The 20,860-nt window shown below is 37.8% G+C and overlaps 1 protein-coding gene across 1 annotated transcript in view; it reads left to right on the top strand.

The window, feature by feature from the left end:
* The first annotated feature begins 12,581 nt into the window (after nucleotides 1-12,581).
* The window catches only part of ZC3H12B (zinc finger CCCH-type containing 12B), a 46,515-nt gene continuing 38,236 nt past the window's right edge, over nucleotides 12,582-20,860 (top strand). The window contains exon 1 of the mRNA XM_031660722.1: nucleotides 12,582-13,307. The gene's annotated coding sequence lies outside the window, so the exon portion shown is untranslated. The remainder of the gene's footprint in view (nucleotides 13,308-20,860) is intronic.

Raw genomic sequence — 20,860 nt, 5'->3', positions numbered from 1 at the left:
GTTATGCACATGTACCCTAGAACTTAAAGTATAATAATAATAAAAAATTTAAAAAATTTTAAAAAAAAGAAGGACAATGTTTTATATTCTTTTAAAAAATTGTCAGATTTGAGACTGAAGCTCTGAACAAGATGCAAGCAAATGTACAAATAAAATATTAATGTATCTTTCAGAGCTCTAGACATTATGAAAGATTAAAGAAATAGTGTTTGTAAAGCACTGTAATATCATTTGAAGAAAGTGGTTATTTAAATATAATATTTGGAGCTGTAACCCTCAGGCATACAACAGAAAGAGAAAGAATAAAGAACGGGATATATGAAGATGTCAATTTTTCTAGGGATTGTCTATCACAGTCCTTGTGTTAGTATAGACTTTTTAGAGACTGCTGAAGAAGTATACCTCACACTTTTTTCACTAACCTCCAACCAAAAGTAATTGCAAACTTTAAGGGGTTTAAAGTGAGTTATCTCTGTCAATGAGTGTAGTGACTGCTTGTTATTGGTGTCATAGCAACAACAAAAGCCACCAATGGAGAGTTTGTGTTTAAAATTGCTATTAATAATGATTTCAGAAAATGTGTAGTTTCTAGGGAAACCTATTCATTAAAATCAAAGAAACTGCATCTCCTTTTTGACAAATCAATGAATTGTGAAGATAGAAGCCATTAACTCGCTTATTAGCATGTTGAAATTTTAATTAGATCCAGCAAAGTATTTTAGATTCAAAGGCTCTTGAAGTTGATCTTAGATGATGAGACTGTATGTAGACGCCTAGTACTCCAAAAACATGCATTCCAAGCCTTCCAATTCCAAGTAAATGTAGGTATCAAATATTATGAATTCAACTCTGTTGGGGAAGCAACAGAGGTTTAAGATATGTGCACTGACATCATGGGGCTTTAGCCTGATTGCAGACATATTTTAAGAAAAAAAGGGAGGGAGTAAGAGAGGAAAGGAGAGAGGAAGGGAAGAAGGGAGGAAGGGATGAAGGAAGGAAGGAAGGAAGGAAGGAAGGAAGGAAGGAAGGAAGGAAGGAAGGAAGGAAGAAAGAAAGAAAGGAAGGAAGGATAGGAGGAAGGGAGGGAGGGAGAAAAAGAGGAAGGAAAACCTTATATCAATTTGCTTATTTGATAAACCAAATGAGATTGTGAGGTAAGGATTGTTATCCACATTCCACAGGTGGGGAAACTGAGGTTTGGAGAACAAGATAACCTGTATAAAATCACACAACAAGTGTGTCGTAGGTATCAAATATTATGAATCCAACTCTGTTGGGGAAACGACAGAGGTTTAAGATATGTGCACTGACATCATGGGGATTTCAGCCTGATGGTGGACATATTTTAAGAAAGGAAGGGAGAGAAGAAGAGAGGGCAGGAGAGAGGAAGGAAGGAAGGAAGGAAGGGAGGGAGGGGGGAAGGAAGGAAGGAAGGAAGGAAGGAAGGAAGGAAGGAAGGAAGGAAGGAAGGAAGGAAGGAAGGAAGGAAGGAGGGAAGACTTTATGTCAATTTTCTTATTTGATAAACCAAACGAGATTGTGAGGTAAGGATTGTTATCCACATTTCACAGGTGGGGAAACTGAGTTTTGGAGAACTATATAACCTGTATAAAATCACACAACAAGTATGCATCAAGATCAGCTAGGAATAAAATTCATTAATTGTAAAATCTATGCTTGTCTTTTTACATTGCTAAATTACAATACACAGGAAAAGACTGAAAAAGAAAAAATAGCACGTCAGTAGTAAAATACATAAAACTGACTTTACAATAGGAATTCAGAGAAGGATGAACTGAATTCAAGTTGGATGTTAATCAGTCCGTGTTTTTCTTGTGAAGAATATAGTTCCTATGACGGGCCTTGTAGATTGTCTAAATAGAGAAAAAGGAAGAAAGAATAATGTCTCTGAGTCTATTTCTTCATTTATGCAACAGGGATTATGCCATTCACCCCACAGTAAGATTGTTAGGATTGAAAGAGATAGCATATATAAAACCATTTTGTAAATTACTAAGCATTAATTGATTATGGATGGAGTACGATGGCTCCATCGAGCATCCCTCCCACAGGAACACCAAATTTAATAACTATCTAAACAAAAATATCACATTCTTAAGAAGAAAAAATCAGGTGAGCACTCATAGTATTTGATTTTTAACTTCATATCACTGAAGTAGGCACTGTATTAGTCCACTCTCACACCACTATAAAGAACTGCCCAATACTGGGTAATTTAAAAAGGAAAGAAGTTTAATTGACTCGGGTTCTGCAGGGCTGGGGAGGCCACAGGAAACGTACAATCATGGTGGAAGGGGAAGCAATCATGTCCTTCTTCACATGGCAGCAGCAAGGAGAAGTGTCCAGCAAAAGGGGGAAAAGCCCCTTATAAAACCATCAGATCTTGTGAGAACTCACTCACTATCATGAGAAAAGCATGAGGGTAACTGCCCCCCATGATCCAATTGCCTCCCACCAGGTCCTTCCCATGACACATGGGGAGTATGGGAACTACAATTCAAGATGAGATTTGAGAGGAGACACAGCCAAACCATATCAGGCACTGAGGTGGGTAAGAAAGACAGTCTTGAATCTCTAATGCCACTCCCTCTCCAGTATCCTCTAGCAGTAGATGTGTCATGTGAGAAAATAATCTGTGCTCTTGGGAAAGGGAGGGTACAGCGGTTGTGAAACCTTGCATTTTGCTGCCCTGTCACAGCATAAAGCCAAACAAGACTGAACTCAGCTGATGCCCGCCAATGGAGGAGGCATTTAAACCAGCCCTAGCCAGAGGGGAATTACCCATCCCAGCAGTTGGAATTTGAGTTCACTGCAAACTAAAGTACGTTGGGGTTCTAAACAAATTTTAAAGGCAGCGTAGGACACAAGGACCATAGCTCCTAGCTGAGTCCTAGTGCTATGCTAAGCAAAGAGCCAGTGCACATCAGGGGAATGTGACCTGCTGAGACACCAGCCATAGTGGCTAAGGGAGTGTGAACCACATCACTGCCAACCCTTGGCAGCACAGCTCATGGCTGCAAAAGAAACACCTTCCTTCCATTTGTGGAAATGAGAGGGAAGAGTAAAGAAGACTTTGTCTTGCACCTTGAATATCAGCTCAGTCATAGTAAGGTGGAGCACTGATCAAAGTTTTGAGTCCCCCATTGTAGGCCTTAGTTCCTGGATGACATTTCTAGATACATCCTGAGTCAGAAGGGAACCCACCACCTTGAAGGAAAGGACCCAGTCCAGGCAGGACCCATCACCTGCTGCCTAAAGATACATTGGCCCCTGAATAACCCACAGCAATGCCCAGGTAATACACCATAGGCCTTGGGTGAGACTGAGACATGCTGGCTTCAGGTGAGATCCAGCACATTTGCTGTGGTAGCTATAGTTAGAGACTCCTCCTACTTGAGAAAAGCAGAGGAAAAACTAAAGGGGACTTTGTCTTGCACCTTAGGTACTAGCTTGGCCACAGGAAGGTAGAGTACCAAGTGGGCTCTTGGGGTCTCTGATTCCAGACCATGGCTCTTAGACAGCATTTCTGGATATGCTTTGGGCCAAAAGGGAACCCACTGCCCTAAAGAGTGAGTCTCAAGCCTGGCAACATTCACCACATGCTAAAGACTCATTGGGCATTAAGTGAACATTAGTGGTAGCTTGAAAATACTTCCAGTGGGCCTGTGGTGGTGGTGGTGATGGGCTGAGGTTCTGCTTCCTGTGGAGAGGATATGGAAAGCATCTCATTGTTTGAGCACCAACCCAGCCATAGTACAATAGCACAGGTAGATTTCTAAGGTTTTTGACTCTAGTGTTTGGTGGCTGGACAGTATTTCTGGAACTGCCTTGGTCCTGGCGAAACTTGCTGCCCTGAAGGGAAAGATGCAACCCTGGCTGGCTTCATGACTTGCAGATTGTAGTGCCCTCGGGCCTTGAGTGAAAATAGGTGGTAGCCAGACAGTGGTTACAATGAGCCTTGGGTGAAACCCAGTGTTGTGCTGGCCTCAGGTCTGACCCAGCACCTACCCAGTGGTGGTACTCACAGGGCTGCTTAAGTCACCCCACACCTAGCTCCAAGCAGCTCAGCAAAGAGAGATATTCTGTTTGTTTGGGAAAAGTAAGGGAAGAAAACAAGCGTTTCTGCCTTAATACATAAAATTCTTCCAGATCTTATCCAAGACCACCAAAGTGATACCTTTATGAGTTTGCAGGAACCACAGTATTATTGGGCTTCGGTTGCCCTCTAATGCAGATACAGCTAAGATCACAACACCCAAGTCCTTTCAAATACCCAGGAAGCCTTCTCAAGATGGATTGAGTACAAACAAACCCAGATCGTGAAGACTACAATAAATACATAACTTTTCAATGCCCAGACACCAAAGAACATCTGCAAGCATCAAGACCATATAGGAAAACATGACTTCACCAAGCTAAATAAGGCACCAGGAGCCAATCCCAGAGAAACAGAGATATGTGACCTTTCAGATAGAGATTTCAAGATAGCTGTTTTGAGGAAACAGAAATTCAAGATATCACACAGAAGGAATTCAAAATTCTATCAGATAAATTTAATGAAAAGATTGAAATAATTAAAAATAATCATGTAGAAATTCTGGAACTGAAAAATGCAATTGGCATACTGAAGAATGCACCAAAGTCTTTTAATAGAATTAATCAAGCAGAAGAACAAATTAGTGGGGTTAAAGTCAGGCTATTTGAAAATGTACAGTCCGAGGAGGCAAAAAAAAAAAAAAAAGAATAGAAAACAATGAAGCACACTTAGAATACCTAGAAAACGGCCTCGTAAGAGCAAATCAAAGAGTTATTGATCTTAAAGAGGAGGTAGAGAAGATTATTCAAAAGAATAATAACACAGAACTCACCACACCTGGAGAAAAATATCACTATCTAAGTACAAGAAGGTTTCAGAACCCCAAGCAGATTTAACCCAAAGAAGCCTACCCCAAGGCACTTAATAATCAAACTCCCAAAGGTCAAGGGTAAAGAAAGGATCCTAAAAGCATCAAGAGAAAAGAAACAAACAATATACAGTGGCACTTCAATACAGCTGGCAACAGACTTTTCAGTGGACACCTTGCAAGGAACAAAAGAGTGACATGACATACATAAAGGGCTTTGGGGGAAAAAAAGAAACAGTTAACCAAATGAAAATATTCTTCAAACATAATGAGGAAATAAAGATTTTCCCAGACAAACAAAAGCTGAGGAATTTTACCAATACCAGAGTTAGCCTACATGAAATGCTAAAGGAAGTACTTCAATCAGAAAGAAAGGAGGATAGTGAGCAATAAGAAATCATCTGGAGGCCGGGTGCGGTGGCTCAGGCCTGTAATCCAAGCACTTTGGGAGGCTGAGGCGGGCAGATCACGAGGCCAGGAGATCGAGACCATCCTGGCGAACACGGTGAAACCCCGTCTCTACTAAAAATACAAAAAAATTAGCCAGAGTGTGGTGGCGGGCGCCGCTAGTCCCAGCTACTCAGGAGGCTGAGGCAGGAGAATGGCATGAACCCGGGGGGCGGAGCTTGCAGTGAGTGGAGATCGTGCCACTGCACTTCAACCTGGGCGACAGAAAAATAAATAAATAAATAAATAAATCATCTGACCTTACAAAACTCACTGGAGTTTGTAAGCACACAGGAAAATTCAAAATATTATAACACTATAACTCTGGCTTGTAAACTCCCCCTATCTTAAATAGAAAGACTTAAAGATGAACCAATCAAAAATAACTACAGCTTTTCAAGTCAAAGACAGTACTGTGAGATATAAATAGAAATTAAAAGATTGAAAAGTCTGGAGATTAATTTAAAAGTGTAAAGTGTTTATTGGTTTACTTTTTTCTTGTTTGTTTAGGTAAACAGTGTTAAGATGTTATCACCCTGAAAATAATGGGTTATAAAATAGTATTTGCAAGCCTCATGGTAACCTCAAATCAAAAAAATAAACAACAGATACAAAAAAAAGTAAGAAATTAAAGCATACCACCAGCCAAAATTACCTGCACTAAAAGGAAGACAAGAAGGAAGGAAAGAAAGAAGACTACAAAACAACCAGGAAACACCTAACAAAATGGCAGGAGTAAGTCTTTACTTATCATTGAGTGTTAGTAATTATTCAGTGTTACTAATAACATCAAATGTAAATGGACTAAACTCTACAATCAAAAGACATAGAGTGGCTGAATGGGTTTTAAAAGGACCCAGTGATCTGTTGCCTATGAGAAACAGACTTCTCTTTTAAAGACACAGATAGACTGAAGATAAAGGAATGGAAAAAGATATTCTACAATATTTGAAACAAAGAAAGAACAGGAGTTGCTATACTTACATCAGATAGATTTCAACACACACACAAAAAAAACCCTATAGGAAGAGGCAATGGCCATAATTATATTATGATAAAGTGGTCAATTCAGCAGGAGATATAGCAATTGCAAATGTATATGCACTTAACACTTGATCACCCAGATATATAAAGCACATATTATTAGAGCATAAGAAAAAGATAAAGCTCAATATAATAATGCCTGGAGACTTCAAACACCCCCCCCCCCCCCCCAACCAACCTTCAGCATTGGATATATCTTTGAGACCAATAAAAATATATCAACAAACACCAGACTTAATCTGCACTATAGATCAAATAAACGTAAGATATATTTACAAAACATTTCATTCAACAGCTGCAGAATACACATTTTCCTCAGCACATGGCTCATTCTCAAGGATAGACCATATGTTAGGTCAAGAAACAAGTCTTTTTTTTTAAATTTATTTATTTATTATTATTATTATACTTTAAGTTCTAGGGTACATGTGCATAACGTGCAGGTTTGTTACATATGTATACTTGTGCTATGTTGGTGTGCTGCACCCATCAACTTGTCAGTCTTAAAGCATTCAACAAAATAGAAATAATATCAAGCATCTTCTCTGGAAAAACAGAGTAAAACTAGCTATCAATAATAACAATAATTTTAAAATGTTGTAGCTATTGTGTCATCGATGCAAAGAGACCAACAATAAAACTATAATACAAGAACATTCACAGCCTATTACACTGGGACAGACTGAGACATTTAGTTAATGGCAAGAACACAGTAAACACAAGCACCTGAAGATGTGCCAGTCAAGTAAAATGGTATATGGATTATACAGTGAATTTTCTAAGCCCATCTGAGGACTTTGTACCTTTTCAAAAATGTCCTATATCCCCCTCCAATTTACAGAATATCTGTCTTGTCTACTTACTTCATGGCTTTTTCAATATGAAAAGTTTACAAAATCTATTTATACCTTATTTACCTTTTTGTTTAATATACTATGGGGAAAAAGATGGAGACAAATATAATTTTCTGACATAAAATAATTATTACAGGCACATTTACTGTTTCATTCGAGAAACATCTCAGTTTCACAGGTTGATTATTCAGCAGCTGTGTGGTTTTTTAAAACAGTCTTTGACTTTGAGAAAACTAAGATATCTCTTTTCAGGCAGATTTTGATTCATAACACTGGTGTGGTTATGTGAATTACAGTGAATTTTACTGTGATAATTCATGCAAGCTTGCATCACAGTGTGGCTTCTCCTCAGGCAGCGCCTCATTACCATGCTCTTCCAATGATGTCAAGTCCCTGGTTGACTGAGGCTGTGAGCCAGTGGAGGATATGGGGCCCAACAGGATGAAGGGCAATGGTTTGCTGGTCCCTTGGGCCTGGAGAAACTGGGCTCTAGACATGGAGCTAGTAGAGAACAAGGTAGTTGCTCCATGGACACTGGCTGGACTGTGTCCTGCAGTGATGATCCTTTCAATTGATGCTGAAAAAGCATTTGATAAAATTCAACATCCTTTCTTTTTTAATTTTATTTTAAGTTCTGGGAGACATGTGCTTAACGTGCGGGTTTGTTACATAGGTATACATTTGCCATGGTGGTTTGCTGGACCTATCACACATCATCTAGGTTTTAAGCACCGCATGTATTAGGTATTTGTCCTAACGCTCTCCATCCCCTTGCCCCACAACCCCCGAAACACCCCAGCGTGTAATGTTTCCCTCCCTGTGTCCATGTGTTCTCATTGTTCAACTCCCACTTATGAGTGGGAACATGCAGTGTTTGGTTTTGTTTCCAGCCTCATCCATATCCCCACAAAGGACATGAACTCATCCTTTTTATGACTGCATAGTATTTCATGGTGTGTAAGTGCAATATATGCAATAAACATACGTGTACATGTGTCTTGATAGTAGAATGATTTATAATTTTTTGGGTATATACCCAGTAATGGGATTGCTGGGTCACATAGTATTTCTGGTTCTAGATGCTTGAGGAATTGCCACACTGTCTAACACAACGATTGAACTGATTTACACTACCACCAAAAGTGTAAAAGCATTCCAATTTCTCTGCATCCTCTCCAGCATCTGTTGTTTCCAGACTTTTTAATAATCTCTATTCTAACTAGTGTGAGATGGTGTCGCATTGTGGTTTTGATTTGCATTTCTCTAATGACCAGTGATGATGAGCTTTTTTTCATGTTTGTTGGCTACATAAATGTCTTCTTTTGAGAAGTGTCTGTTCATATCCTTCACCCAATTTTTGATGGGATTGTTTGTTTATCTTGTAAATTTGTTTAAGTTCCTTGTCAATTCTGGATATTAGACCTTTGTCAGACTGATAGATTGCAAACATTTTCTCCCATTCTGTAGGTTGCCTGTTCACTCTGAGATAGTTTCTTTTGCTGTGCAGAAGCTCTTTAATTTAATTATATGCCATTTGACAATTTTGGCTTTTATTGCCATTGCTTTTTGTGTTTTAACCATGAAGTCTTTGCCCGTGCCTATGTCTTGAATGGTATTGCCTAGGCTTTCTTCTAAGGTTTTTATGGTTTTAGGTTTTACATTTCAGTCTTTAATCCATCTTGAGTTAATTTTTGTATAAGGTGTAAGGAAGGGCTCCAGTTTCTGTTTTCTGCATATGTCTAGCCAGTTTTCCCAACACCATTTATTAAACAGGGAATCCTTTCCCCCATTGCTTGTTTTTGTCAGGTTTGTCAAAGATCAGATGGTTGTAGATGTGTGGTGTTATTTCTGAGGCCTGTGTTCGGTTCTATTGATCTATATATCTGATTTGGTACCAGTATTATGCTGTTTTGGTTAATGTAGCCTTGTAGCATAGTTTGAAGTCAGGTAGCATAATGCCTCTGGCTTTGTTCTTTTTACTTAGGATTGTCTTGGGTATATAGGCTCTTTTTTGGTTCCATATTAAATTTAAAGTAGTTTTTTTCTAGTTCTGTGAGGAAAGTCAATGGTAGCCTGATGGAAATAGAATTGAATCTATAAATTATTTTGGACAGTATGGTCATTTTCATGATATTAATTCTTCCTATCCATATGCATGGAATGTTTTTCCATTTGTGTCCTCTCTTATTTCCTTGGGCAGTGGCTTGTAGTTCTCCTTGAAGAGGTCCTTCAGGTCCCTTCTGAGTTGTTAAGCTGTATTTCTAGGTATTTTATTCTCGTTGTAGCAGTTGTGAATGGGAGTTCAATTATGATTTGGTTCTCTGTCTATTATTGATATATAGGAATGCTTGTGATTTTTGCACATTGATTTTGTATCTTGAGACTTTGCTGAAGATGCTTATCAACTTAAGGAGTTTTTGGGCTGAGATGATGAGGTTTTCTAAATATAAAATCATGTCATCTGCAGAGACAATTTGACTTCCTCTCTTCCTATTTGAATACCCTTTATTTCTTTCTCTTGCCTGATTGCCCTGGCCAGAACTTCCAATACTATGTTGAATAGAAGTGGTGAGATAAGGCATCCTTGTCCTGTGCCAGTTTTCAAAGGGAATGCTTCCAGCTTTCGCCCATTCAGTATGATATTGGCTGTGGGTTTGTCATAAACAGCTCTTATTATTTTGAGATATGTTCCATCAATGCCTAGTTTATTGAGAGTTTTTAGCATGAAGGGTGTTGAATTTTACCAAAGGCCTTTTCTGCATCTATTGAGATAATCATGTGTTTTTTGTCATTGGCTCTGTTTATGTGATGGAGTACATTTATTGATTTGCGTATGTTGGACCAACCTTGCATCTCAGGGATGAAGCCAACTTGATTTGCTGCTGAATTTGTTTTGCCAGTATTTTATTGAGAATTTTCGCATGGATGTTCATCAGGGATATTGGCCTGAAATTTTCTTTTTTTGTTGTGTCTTTGCCAGGTTTTGGAATCAGGATGATGCTGGCCTCATAAATTGAGTTATGGAGAAGTCCCTGTTTTTCTATCATTTGGAATAGTTTCAGAAGAAATCGTACCAGCTCCTCTTTGCACCTCTGGTAGAATTTGGCTGTGAATCTGTCTGGTCCTGGCCTTTCTTTTGGTTGGTAGGCTGTTAATTACAGCCTCAATTTTAGAACTTGTTATTGGTCTATTCAGGGATGTGACTTCTTTCGGGTTTAGTATTGGGAAGGTGTACGTGTCCAGGAATTTATTGATTTCTTCTAGGTTTCCTAGTTTATTTGTGTAGAGGTGTTTATAATATTCTCTGATGGTAGGTTGTATTTCTGTGGGATCAGTGGTGATGTCCCCTTTATCATTTTTATTGAGTCAATTTGATTCTTCTCTCTTTTCTTCTTTGTTAGTCTGGCTATTGGTCTATCCATTTTGTTAATCTTTTCAGAAAACCACCTCCTGAATTCATGGATTTTTGAAGGGTTTTTTGTGTCTCCATCTTCTTCAGTTCCACTCTGATCTTAGTTATTTCTTGTCTTCTGCTAGCTTTTGAATTTGTTTGCTCTTGCTTCTCTAGTTATTTTAACTGTGATGTCAGGGTGTTGATTTTAGATCTTTTCTGCTTTCTGATGTGGGTATTTGGTGCTATAAATTTTCCTCTAAACACTGCTTAACTGTGTTTCAGAGATTCTGGTACATTGTGTCTTCATTCTCATTGGTTTCAAATAACTTATTTATTTCTGCCTTAATTTCATTATTCACCCAGTAGTTATTCAGAAGCAGATTGTTCAGTTTCCATATAGTTGTGTGGTTTTGAGTGAGTTTCTTAATCCTAAGTTCTAATTTGATTGCATTGTGGTCTGAGACAGTTTGTTATAATTTCCATTTTTTTTTGTTTTTGTTTTTGTTTTTGCCTTTGCTGAGAAGTGTTTTACTTCCAATTATGTGATTGATTTTAGAGTAAGTGCTATGTGGTGCTGAAAAGAATGTATATTCTGTTGATTTGGGGTGGAGAGTTGTGTAGATGTCTATTAGGTCCACTTGGTCCAGAACTGAGTTCAAGTCCTGAATATTCTTGTTAATAATCTGTCTCATTGATCTGTCTAATATTGACAGTGGGGTGTTAAAGTCTCCCACTATTATTGTGTGGGAGTCTAAGCCTCTTTGTAGGTCTCTAAGAACTTGTTTTATGAATCTAGGTGTTTCTGTATTGGGTGCGTATATATTTAGGATAGTTAGCTCTTCTTGTTGCATTGATCCCTTTACCATGATGTAATGCCTTTCTTTGTCTTTTTTTGATCTTTGTTGGTTTAAAGTCTGCTGTATCAGAGACTAGGATTGCAACCTCGGCTTTTTTTGCTTTTCACTTGCTTGGTAAATATTCCTCTATTCCTTTATTTTGAGCCTATATGTATCTTTGCATGTGAGATGGGTCTCCTGAATACTGCACACCTATGGGTCTTGACTCTTTATCCAACTTGACAGTCTGTGTCTTTTAATTTGGGCATTTAGTTCATTTACATTTAATGTTAATATTGTTATATGTGAGTTTGATCCTGTCATCATGATGCTAGCTTATTATTTTGCACATTGGTTGATTCAGTTTATTCATTGTGTCACAGTTCTTTATATTTTGGTGTATTTTTGCAGTGGCTGGTACCAGTTTTCTTTCCCATATTTAGTGCTTCCTTCAGGAGTTCTTGTAAGGCAGCCTGGTGGTACAGAATCCCTCAGCATTTGCTTGCTTGTAAACAATTTTATTTCTCCTTCACTTATGAAACTTAGTTTGGCTGGATATGAAATTTTGGGTTGAAAATTCTTTTCTTTAAAAATATTGAATATTGGGCCCCACTGTCTTCTGACTTGTAGGGTTTCTGCAGAGAGATTCACTGAATTCAACATCATTTCATAATAGAATAACACCCTCAAAAAGCTAGGTATAGAAGAATCATATCTCAATATGATAAAAAGCATATGCAATAGACCCATAGCTAGTATTATACCGAATGGGGAAAACCTGAAGGCCTTTCCTCTAAGATCAGGAATACAACAACGATGCTCACTTTCTCCACTGTTATTCAACATAGTACTAGAAGTCCAAGCTAGAGCAATCAGACAAGAGAAAGAAATGAAGAACATCCAAATTAAAATTAAATAAGTCAAACTATTCTTGTTTGCAGATGATATCATTTTATACTTCACAAAACCTAGAGACTTTACCAAAAATCTATTAGAACTGATAAACAAATTCAATAAATTTGCAGGATACAAAGTTAACATTAAAAATCAATAGCATTTCTATATGCCCACATAGAATAATCTGAAAAAGAAATCATGAAGGTAATCCCATTTACAATAGCTACAAATGAAAAAAATATATATAGAATGAAGTAACTTAGCCAAAGAAGTGAAATTTTTTTAAATTAAAATTAAAACACATGGATGCAAGAAATCAAAAAGAACACCAAAATCCGGAAAAGTATTCTCTGTTTGTGGATGGGAAGAATCCATATATTAAAGTGTCCATTCTACCCAAAGCAATCTATAGATTTAATGCAACCCCTATCCAAATACCGTTGATACTTTTACAGAAATAGAAAAAAGCATTCTAAATTTTACGGGGAACCATAACAGACCCAGAATAGCCAAAGCTATCCTGAGCAAAAAGAACAAAACTGGAGTAATCACATTACCTTATTTCAAATTATACTACAGAACTATAGTGATATGATTTGGCTGTGTCCCCACACAAATCTTGTTTCAAATTGTAATCCTCATGTGTCAGGGAAGGGACCTGGTGGGTGGTAATTGGATCATTGGGGTGGATTTCCCCCGTGCAGTTCTCACGATAGTGAATGAGTTCTTACAAGATCTGACAGCTTAAAAGTGTGACATTTACACCCTCACTCTCTCTCCTGTCCTGCCATTGTGAAGATGTGCATGCTTCCACCATTGCGAAGATGCGTGTGCTTTCCCGTCACCTTCCACCATGATTGTAACTTTTCTGAGGCTGCCCAGTCATGCTTCCTGCTAAGCCTGCAGAACTGTGAGTCAACTTAACCTTTCTTATTTGTAAATTACCCATTTTTAAGTTATTTCTTTATAGCAGCATGAAAATGTACTAATACTTATAGTAACCAAAATGACATGGTACTGGCACAAAAACACACAAATAGACTAGTGGAACAGAATAGAGAACTCAGAGATAAGCCTGTTCACCTGCAGTGGACTCATTTTTGACAAAGGTGCCAAGAACACACTTTGGGGAAAGGATTGTCTCTTCAGTAAGTGGTGCTAAGAAAACCAGATATCCATATGCAGAAGAATGAAACTAGATCCCTGTCTCTCACCATATACAAAACTCAAATCCAAACATATTAAAGACTCAAATCTAAGACCTCAAATTGTGAAACTACTAAAAGCAAACACTAGGGAAATTCACCAGAACATTGGACCGGGTGAAGATTTCTTGAGTAATACACTATTAAGTGCTATTTATTGCACTGGTAACCAACACAAAAATGGACAAATGTGATCACAAGTTTTGCACAGCAAAGAAAACAATCAACAAAATGCATGGACAACCTACAGAATTAGAGAAAATATTTGCAAACTACTCATATGACAATGGATTAGTAATCAGAATACATAGGAGCTAAAACAAACAACTCTATAGGAAAAATATAATAAGCAGATTTTAAAATGGGTAAAAGTCCTGAATAGGCATTTCTCAAAAGAGGACATACACATGGAAAACAGGTGTATGAAAAGGTGCTCAATATCATTGATCATCTGAGAAATGCACATCAAAACTGCAATAAAATATTATCTCACCTCAGTTAAAATGACTTTTATTCAAAAGACAGGCAATAACAAATGCTGGCAAGAATGTGGAGAAAAGGGAAACCTCATACAGTTTTGGTGGTAATGTAAATTAGTACAACCACTATGAAAAACAGTTTATTAGTTCCTCAAAAAAAGAAAAAAGAACTACTATATGTTACAGCAATCCCACTGTTAGATATATACCCAAAAGAAAGTAAATCAGTATATCAAAAATATGTCTACACTCCCATGTTTATTGTAGCCCTATGCACAATAGCCAAGATTTGGAAGCAACCAAAGTGTTGAACAGATGACTGGATAAAGACAATGTAATACATATAAACAATTGAGTACTACTCATCCATAAAAGTAGAATGAGATTCTGTCATCTGCAACAACATGGATGGAACTGGGGGTCATTATGTTAAGTAAAATAAGCCAGGCAGAAAGACAAACATCCCATGTTCTCACTTATTTGTGGGATCCAAAAATAAAAACAACAGAACCCATGGGAATAGAGAGTAGAAGAGTAGGTACAAGAGGCTGGGAATGGTAGTCGGGGGATAGGGAAAATGGGGATTGTTAGCGGGTACAAAAAAAAATAGAATAAACGACACCTAGTATTTGCTAGCACAACAGAGTGACTATAGTAAAAAGTAAACAGTATTTTAAGATAAAAAATATTTAAAATAAACAAAAAATACCAAAGCATCAATCAGTGTTATCAGTGCTGTTATTGTTATTTTGCCAAAGTATGAAAGTGGGAATATATGTTATATGTGCCCATAGAGTTGGCTGTGAGAAACTGGTTTATGGATAGACAACTCAGAGAATTTTAGAAATCTGAGAATTTTAAAATTTCAGAGTAGGAAATAAACTCAAGATCATCAGATCTATGCCTCATCTGGTGCTTTTAAAAAGACTCTGGAATCTCTTAAGGGAACTTATCTATAACTTGTTATTGTCATTCTCTTCTCAAATTCTGTTATTTTTAGACAGTAATGCTACAGATTTTTCATCAGTCTAACAAATCGTATGGAATTCACCTTTTTATGCTTGTAAAGATTTTAATAATGTTGATTGAAATCAAAGTGTTGTAATTATTTCAATGCAGAATCTTCAAAAAATTTGCAAGGGGAAGACGGGAAAGCCATCTACTTAGTTCTTCTACTCATTGTTACTGAATTATACTCCTAAAAGCGAAGTCCAATCATTTTATTCCTAAATAAAAACCCTGACTCTTTGGGGAGATGTTCTAACACAAAGCACAGAAAATGAAAAGAAGATTCAACAGCTTCATTTTTCAGTTTACTTAATCTGGATAATAATCTCTACCTAGGTGATAATTCATCTCAGGGAAGAATTTACCACTATTTTGGATCAAATTGTACTTCATAGTAGGTAATCATTTCAAGGCAGTACTCAGTATAGGTGTTTAATCCAAAGGTAATGTTAGTTATTTTTCTGCAGCTGCAAACATATTTTCCAAGGAAACAATATTACAAAATGCATTTTCAGAGAGGACCAAGATGGCAGAATAGAAGGCTCCACCAGTCATCACCTTCACAGGGACACCAATTTAATTACTATCTACAGAGGAAAAAACAAAACAAAACAAAAACCTTCATTAGAACCAAAAATCAGGTGAGCCCTCATAATACCTGGTTTTAACTCTATAGTGCTTAAAGATGCACTAAAGAGATAGAAAAAAAAAAAAATTCCTGAATCTTGAATGCCACCCTTTCCCCACCCTTGGCAGCAGCAGTGTGGTACAGAGAGCTTCTTTGGATGCTGGAGGAAGGCGAGCACAGCAATTGTGAGGCATTAATCTCAGTGCTATCCTTTAAGAGCAGAGAGGAAAACCAGACCAAGCTCACCTGTCGAGCTAATGGAGGGAGCATTTAAAGCAGCCTTAGCCAGAGGGGAATCACCTAGCCTAGTGGTCTGAACTTGAGTTCCCTCACACCTCGCTACTGGGGGACAAAGTGCTCTGTATCTCTGAGTAAACTAGAAAAGCATTCTAGGTCATCAGGACTGCAACTCTTAGGCAGGTCCTAGGGCTAAACTGAGCCCAGAGATGGGCTCTGGGAGGCCACGTGATCTACTGAAACACCAGCCGGGACAGTTAAGGGAGTTCTGAAATCACCACATTTCTAACCACAGGCTGCAAAGCTTGAGGCTCCAAAACAGATGCCTTCCTTCTGCTTTAGGAGAGTAATGGGAAAAGTGAAGAGGACTTTGCCTTGCATCTTAGATACCACCTCAGCCACAGCAGGATAGGGCAATGACCAGAGTCATGAGACCCCCATTTCAGGCTCTAGTTTCCTTATGACTTCTCAAAACATGCCCTGAGCCAGAAGGGAACCCACTGCCTTGAAGAGAAGGACCCAGTCTTGGCAGCATTTATCACCTGATGACTGAAGAGGCCTTGGACCCTGAGCTACATCAATGGCCTTGAGCAAGCCTCTGAAATTTGTTGGCTTCAGATATCAGCATGACTACAGGAGGATATAACACCAAGTGGGCTCTTGGAGTCCTCAATTTCAGGACTTCACTCTTGGATGGCATCTCTGGACCTGCCCTGGGCCAGAAGGGAACCCTTTTCCCTGAAGGGTAAGTTCCAGGCCAGGCAGCATTCACCAAAAGCTGATGTCAGAGCTCTTGGGCCTTAAGGGAACATTGGTGGTAGTCAGACAGAACTCCTCATGGCCTAAGGTGGTGGTTGCTACAGAGCGAAGGTTCTTTTCCTTTGGAAAGGAGAAGGAAGATTTGAAAGAACTGTGTGTTGTGGTTTCAGTGCCAGCTCAGCCACAATACAATAGAACACAAGGTAGACTTCTAAGTTTTGTCACTCTATTTCCTGACTCCTAGATGACACCTATGGACCCACCTGGACCTGGGAGAACTCACTTCCCTGAAGGGACGGACACAGGCCTGGCTGGCTTTGCCACTTGCTGATTATAGAGTCCCAGGGCCTTGAGTGAATATAAGCAGTAGCCAGGAAGTGTTTACAGTGAGCCTTGAGTGAGACCCAGTGCTGTGCTGGCTTCAGGTCTGACCCAGCATGGTCCTAGTCCTAGTGATGATGGCCACAGGGAAGCTTGTATACTTCCAACCCCAGGTTTAAGTGGCTTGGAACAGAGAAAGAGACTCTATATGTTTAGGAGAAAATAATGGGAAAGAGCAAGAGTCTCTGCCTGGTAATCCAGAAAATTCTCCCAAATCTCATTTATGACCATCAAGGCGCAACTTCTATAAGTCTGCAAGAACTGCAGCATTACTAAGATTAGGGTGTTCCCTAAAGCAGATACAGCTTAGATCAAAACATCCAAGTCCTTTTTAATTTCTGGAAAGCTTTTCAAATAAGGACGGGTACAAACAAGTCCAGATTGTGAAAACTAAAATTAAATATCAATCATTTCAATGTCCAGATACCAAAGAATATTTACTAGCTTCAACACCACCCAGGAAAACATGACCTCACCAAAATGAAGTAAATAAGGCACCAGGGACCAATCTTGGAGAAACAGAGATATGTGACTTTTCAGACAGGGAATTCAAAATAGTTGTGTTGAGGAAACTCAAATTCAAGATAACACAGAGAAGAAATTCAGAATTTTATCAGATTAATTTATAAGAGATTGAAATAATTTTAAAAATCAAGCAGAAATTCTGGATCTAAAAAGTGCAATTGGCATACTGAAGAATGTATCAGAGTCTCTTAATAGCAGAATTGATCAAGAAGAGTGAGATTGACAACAGACTATTTGAAAATACACTGCTAGGAGAGACAAAAGAAAAAAATATAAAACCACAAAACTTGCCTATAGGATCTAGAAAACAGCCTCAAAATGTCAAATTTAAGAGTTATTGGCCTTAAAAATGAGATAGAGGAAGAGATAAGGGTACAAAGTTTATTCAACAGGATAATAACAGAGATCTTTTCAAATCTAGAGAAAGTTATTAACATTCAAATACAAGAAGGTTATATAACTTCAAGCATATTTAACTCAAAGACTACCTCAAGGCATTTAATAATCAAGCTTTCAAAGACCAAGGATAAACAAAGGATGCTTAAAGCAGCAAGAAAAAAGACACAAATACAATAGAGCTGCAATATGTCTGACAGCAGACTTTTCAGTGGAAACCTTACAGTCCAAGAGAGTGTAGCATGACATATTTAAAGTGTTGAAGGGAAAAAAAAACTGTTACCCTAGAATAGTATATATGGCAAAAATTCCCTTCAATCATGAAAGAGAAATAAAGACTTACACAGACTAACAAAAGCTGAGGGATTTCATTCATAAGAGACCTGTCCTATGGGAAATGTTTAAGAGAGTACATCAATCAGAAAGAAAAGGACATTAATGAGCAACAAGAAATCATCTGAAGGTACAAAACTCATGGGTAATAGTAAGTGCACAGAAAACACACAGAATACTGCAGTGTTATAATACTGCAACTGTCATAGGTAATCAACTAAAATGCTAGCTAGAAAAACTAAATGATGAACCAAACAAAAATAATAACTACAACAACTTTTTAAGACATAGATAGTACACTAAGATCTAAATAGAAACAAAAGTTAAAAATCTTGAAAATAAAGTTATGGCATAGAATTTATATTAGTTTTCTTTTTGTTTCTGTATTTATGAAAACAGGGTTGAGTAGTTACCAGGTTGTAAAATAGCATGTGCAAGCCTCACAGTAACCTCAAACAAACAAACAAAAAAAATTACAATGGAAACAGAAAAACAAAAAGCAAGATAAATCATATCACCAGGGAAAATCACCTTCACTAAAGGAAGGAAATAAAGAAATAACACCAGAAAACAAATAACAAAATGGCAGGAGTAAGTCTTTACTTATCAATAATAACATTGACTGTAAATGAACTAAAGTCTACAATCAAAAGAAATAGAGTGGCTGAGTGTATTACAAACAAGATTCTGTTGCCTACTAGAAACACACTTTACCTATAAAGACACAAATAGATTAAAAGAAAAGTGATGGAAAAGACATTCCATGCCAATAGAAACAAAAAATGATCAGGAGTAGCTATACTTATATCAAACAAAATAGATTTCAAGACAAAAACTATAAGAAGAGACAAAGAAAGTTACTATATAATGATAAAGAGGTAAATTCAGTAAGAGGATATATCAATTTTAAATATATATGCACCCAACACTAGAGCACCTAGATAAGCAAAGGAAACATTATTAGAGCTAAAGAGAGAGATAGGTCCCAATACAATAATATCTGGAGACTTCAACAACCTACTCCCAGCATTGGACAGATCTTCAAGACAGAAAATCAACAAAGAAACATCAGACTTGATCTGCAGTATAGACCGAATGAATCTAATAGGTATTAACACAACATTTTATCTGATGGTGGCAGAATACACATTCTTTTCTTCAGCACATGGATTATTCTTTAAAATAGACGATATAATAGGTCAAAAATGTCTGAAAACATTCAACAAAATTGAGATAACATCAAGCATCTTCTCTGACCACAATAAAATAAAATTAGAAATTAATGATAAGATAAATTTGAGAAACTATACAAACACATGGACGTTAAACAGTATGCTCCTGAATGACAAGTGAGTCAATGAAACAATTTTTGTAAACTTCTTAAAACAAAAGACAATGGAAATACAACATACCAAAATCTATATGATACAACAAAAGCAGTACTAAGAGGGAAGTTTATAGCTATAAGTCCCTACATCAGAAAGAGGAATAACTTCAAATAAACAGTCTGATGATACATCTTAAAGAAATAGAAAGCTAAAAGCAAACCAAACCTAAAATTAGTAGGAGAAAAGGTGCTGGAGAGGATGTGGAGAAATAGGAACACTTCTACACTGTTGATGGGATTGTAAACTGGTTCAACCATTGTGGAAAACAGTATGGCGATTCCTCAAGGATCTAGAACTAGAAATATCATATGACCCAGCCATCCCATTACTGGTGATATACTCAAAGGATTATAAATCACGCTGCTATAAAGACACATGCACACGTATGTTTATTGTGGCACTATTCACAATAGCAAAGACTTGGAATCAACCCAAATGTCCATCAGTGACAGACTGGATTAAGAAAATGTGGCACATATACACCATGGAATACTATGCAGCCATAAAAAAGGATGAGTTCGTGTCCTTTGTAGGGACATGGATGCAGCTGGAAACCATCATTCTCAGCAAACTATTGCAAGAACAGAAAACCAAACACTGCATGTTCTCACTCATAGGTGGGAATTGAACAATGAGATCACTCGTACTCTGGAAGGGGAACATCACACACCGGGGCCTATTATGGGGAGGGGGGAAGGGGGAGGGATTGCATTGGGAGTTATACCTGATGTAAATGATGAGTTGATGGGTGCTGACGAGTTGATGGGTGCAGCACACCAACATGGCACAAGTATACATATGTAACAAACCTGCACGTTATGCACATGTACCCTAGAACTTAAAGTATAATAAAAAATAAAAATAAAAAAAGAACTAATAGGCTGGGTGTGGTGTCTCACGCCTGTAATCTCAGCATTTTGGGAGGCCGAAGCAGGCAGATCAATTCAGGTCAGGAGTTTGAGACCAGCCTGGCCAATGTGGTGAAACTCTGTCTCTACTAACAATACAAAAATTAGCCAGGCGTGGTGGCAGGCACCTGTAATCCCAGCTACTCTGCAGGCTGAGGCAAGAGAATCACTCAAAGCCAGGAGACAGAGGCTGCAGTGAGCCAAAATAGCAGCACT

Source organism: Papio anubis, chromosome X (assembly GCF_008728515.1).
Source record: "Papio anubis isolate 15944 chromosome X, Panubis1.0, whole genome shotgun sequence".
NCBI classification, from domain to species: Eukaryota; Metazoa; Chordata; class Mammalia; order Primates; family Cercopithecidae; genus Papio; species Papio anubis.
Note: the sequence above shows the minus strand (reverse complement) of the source record. Positions and strands in the feature narration are given on the sequence as shown.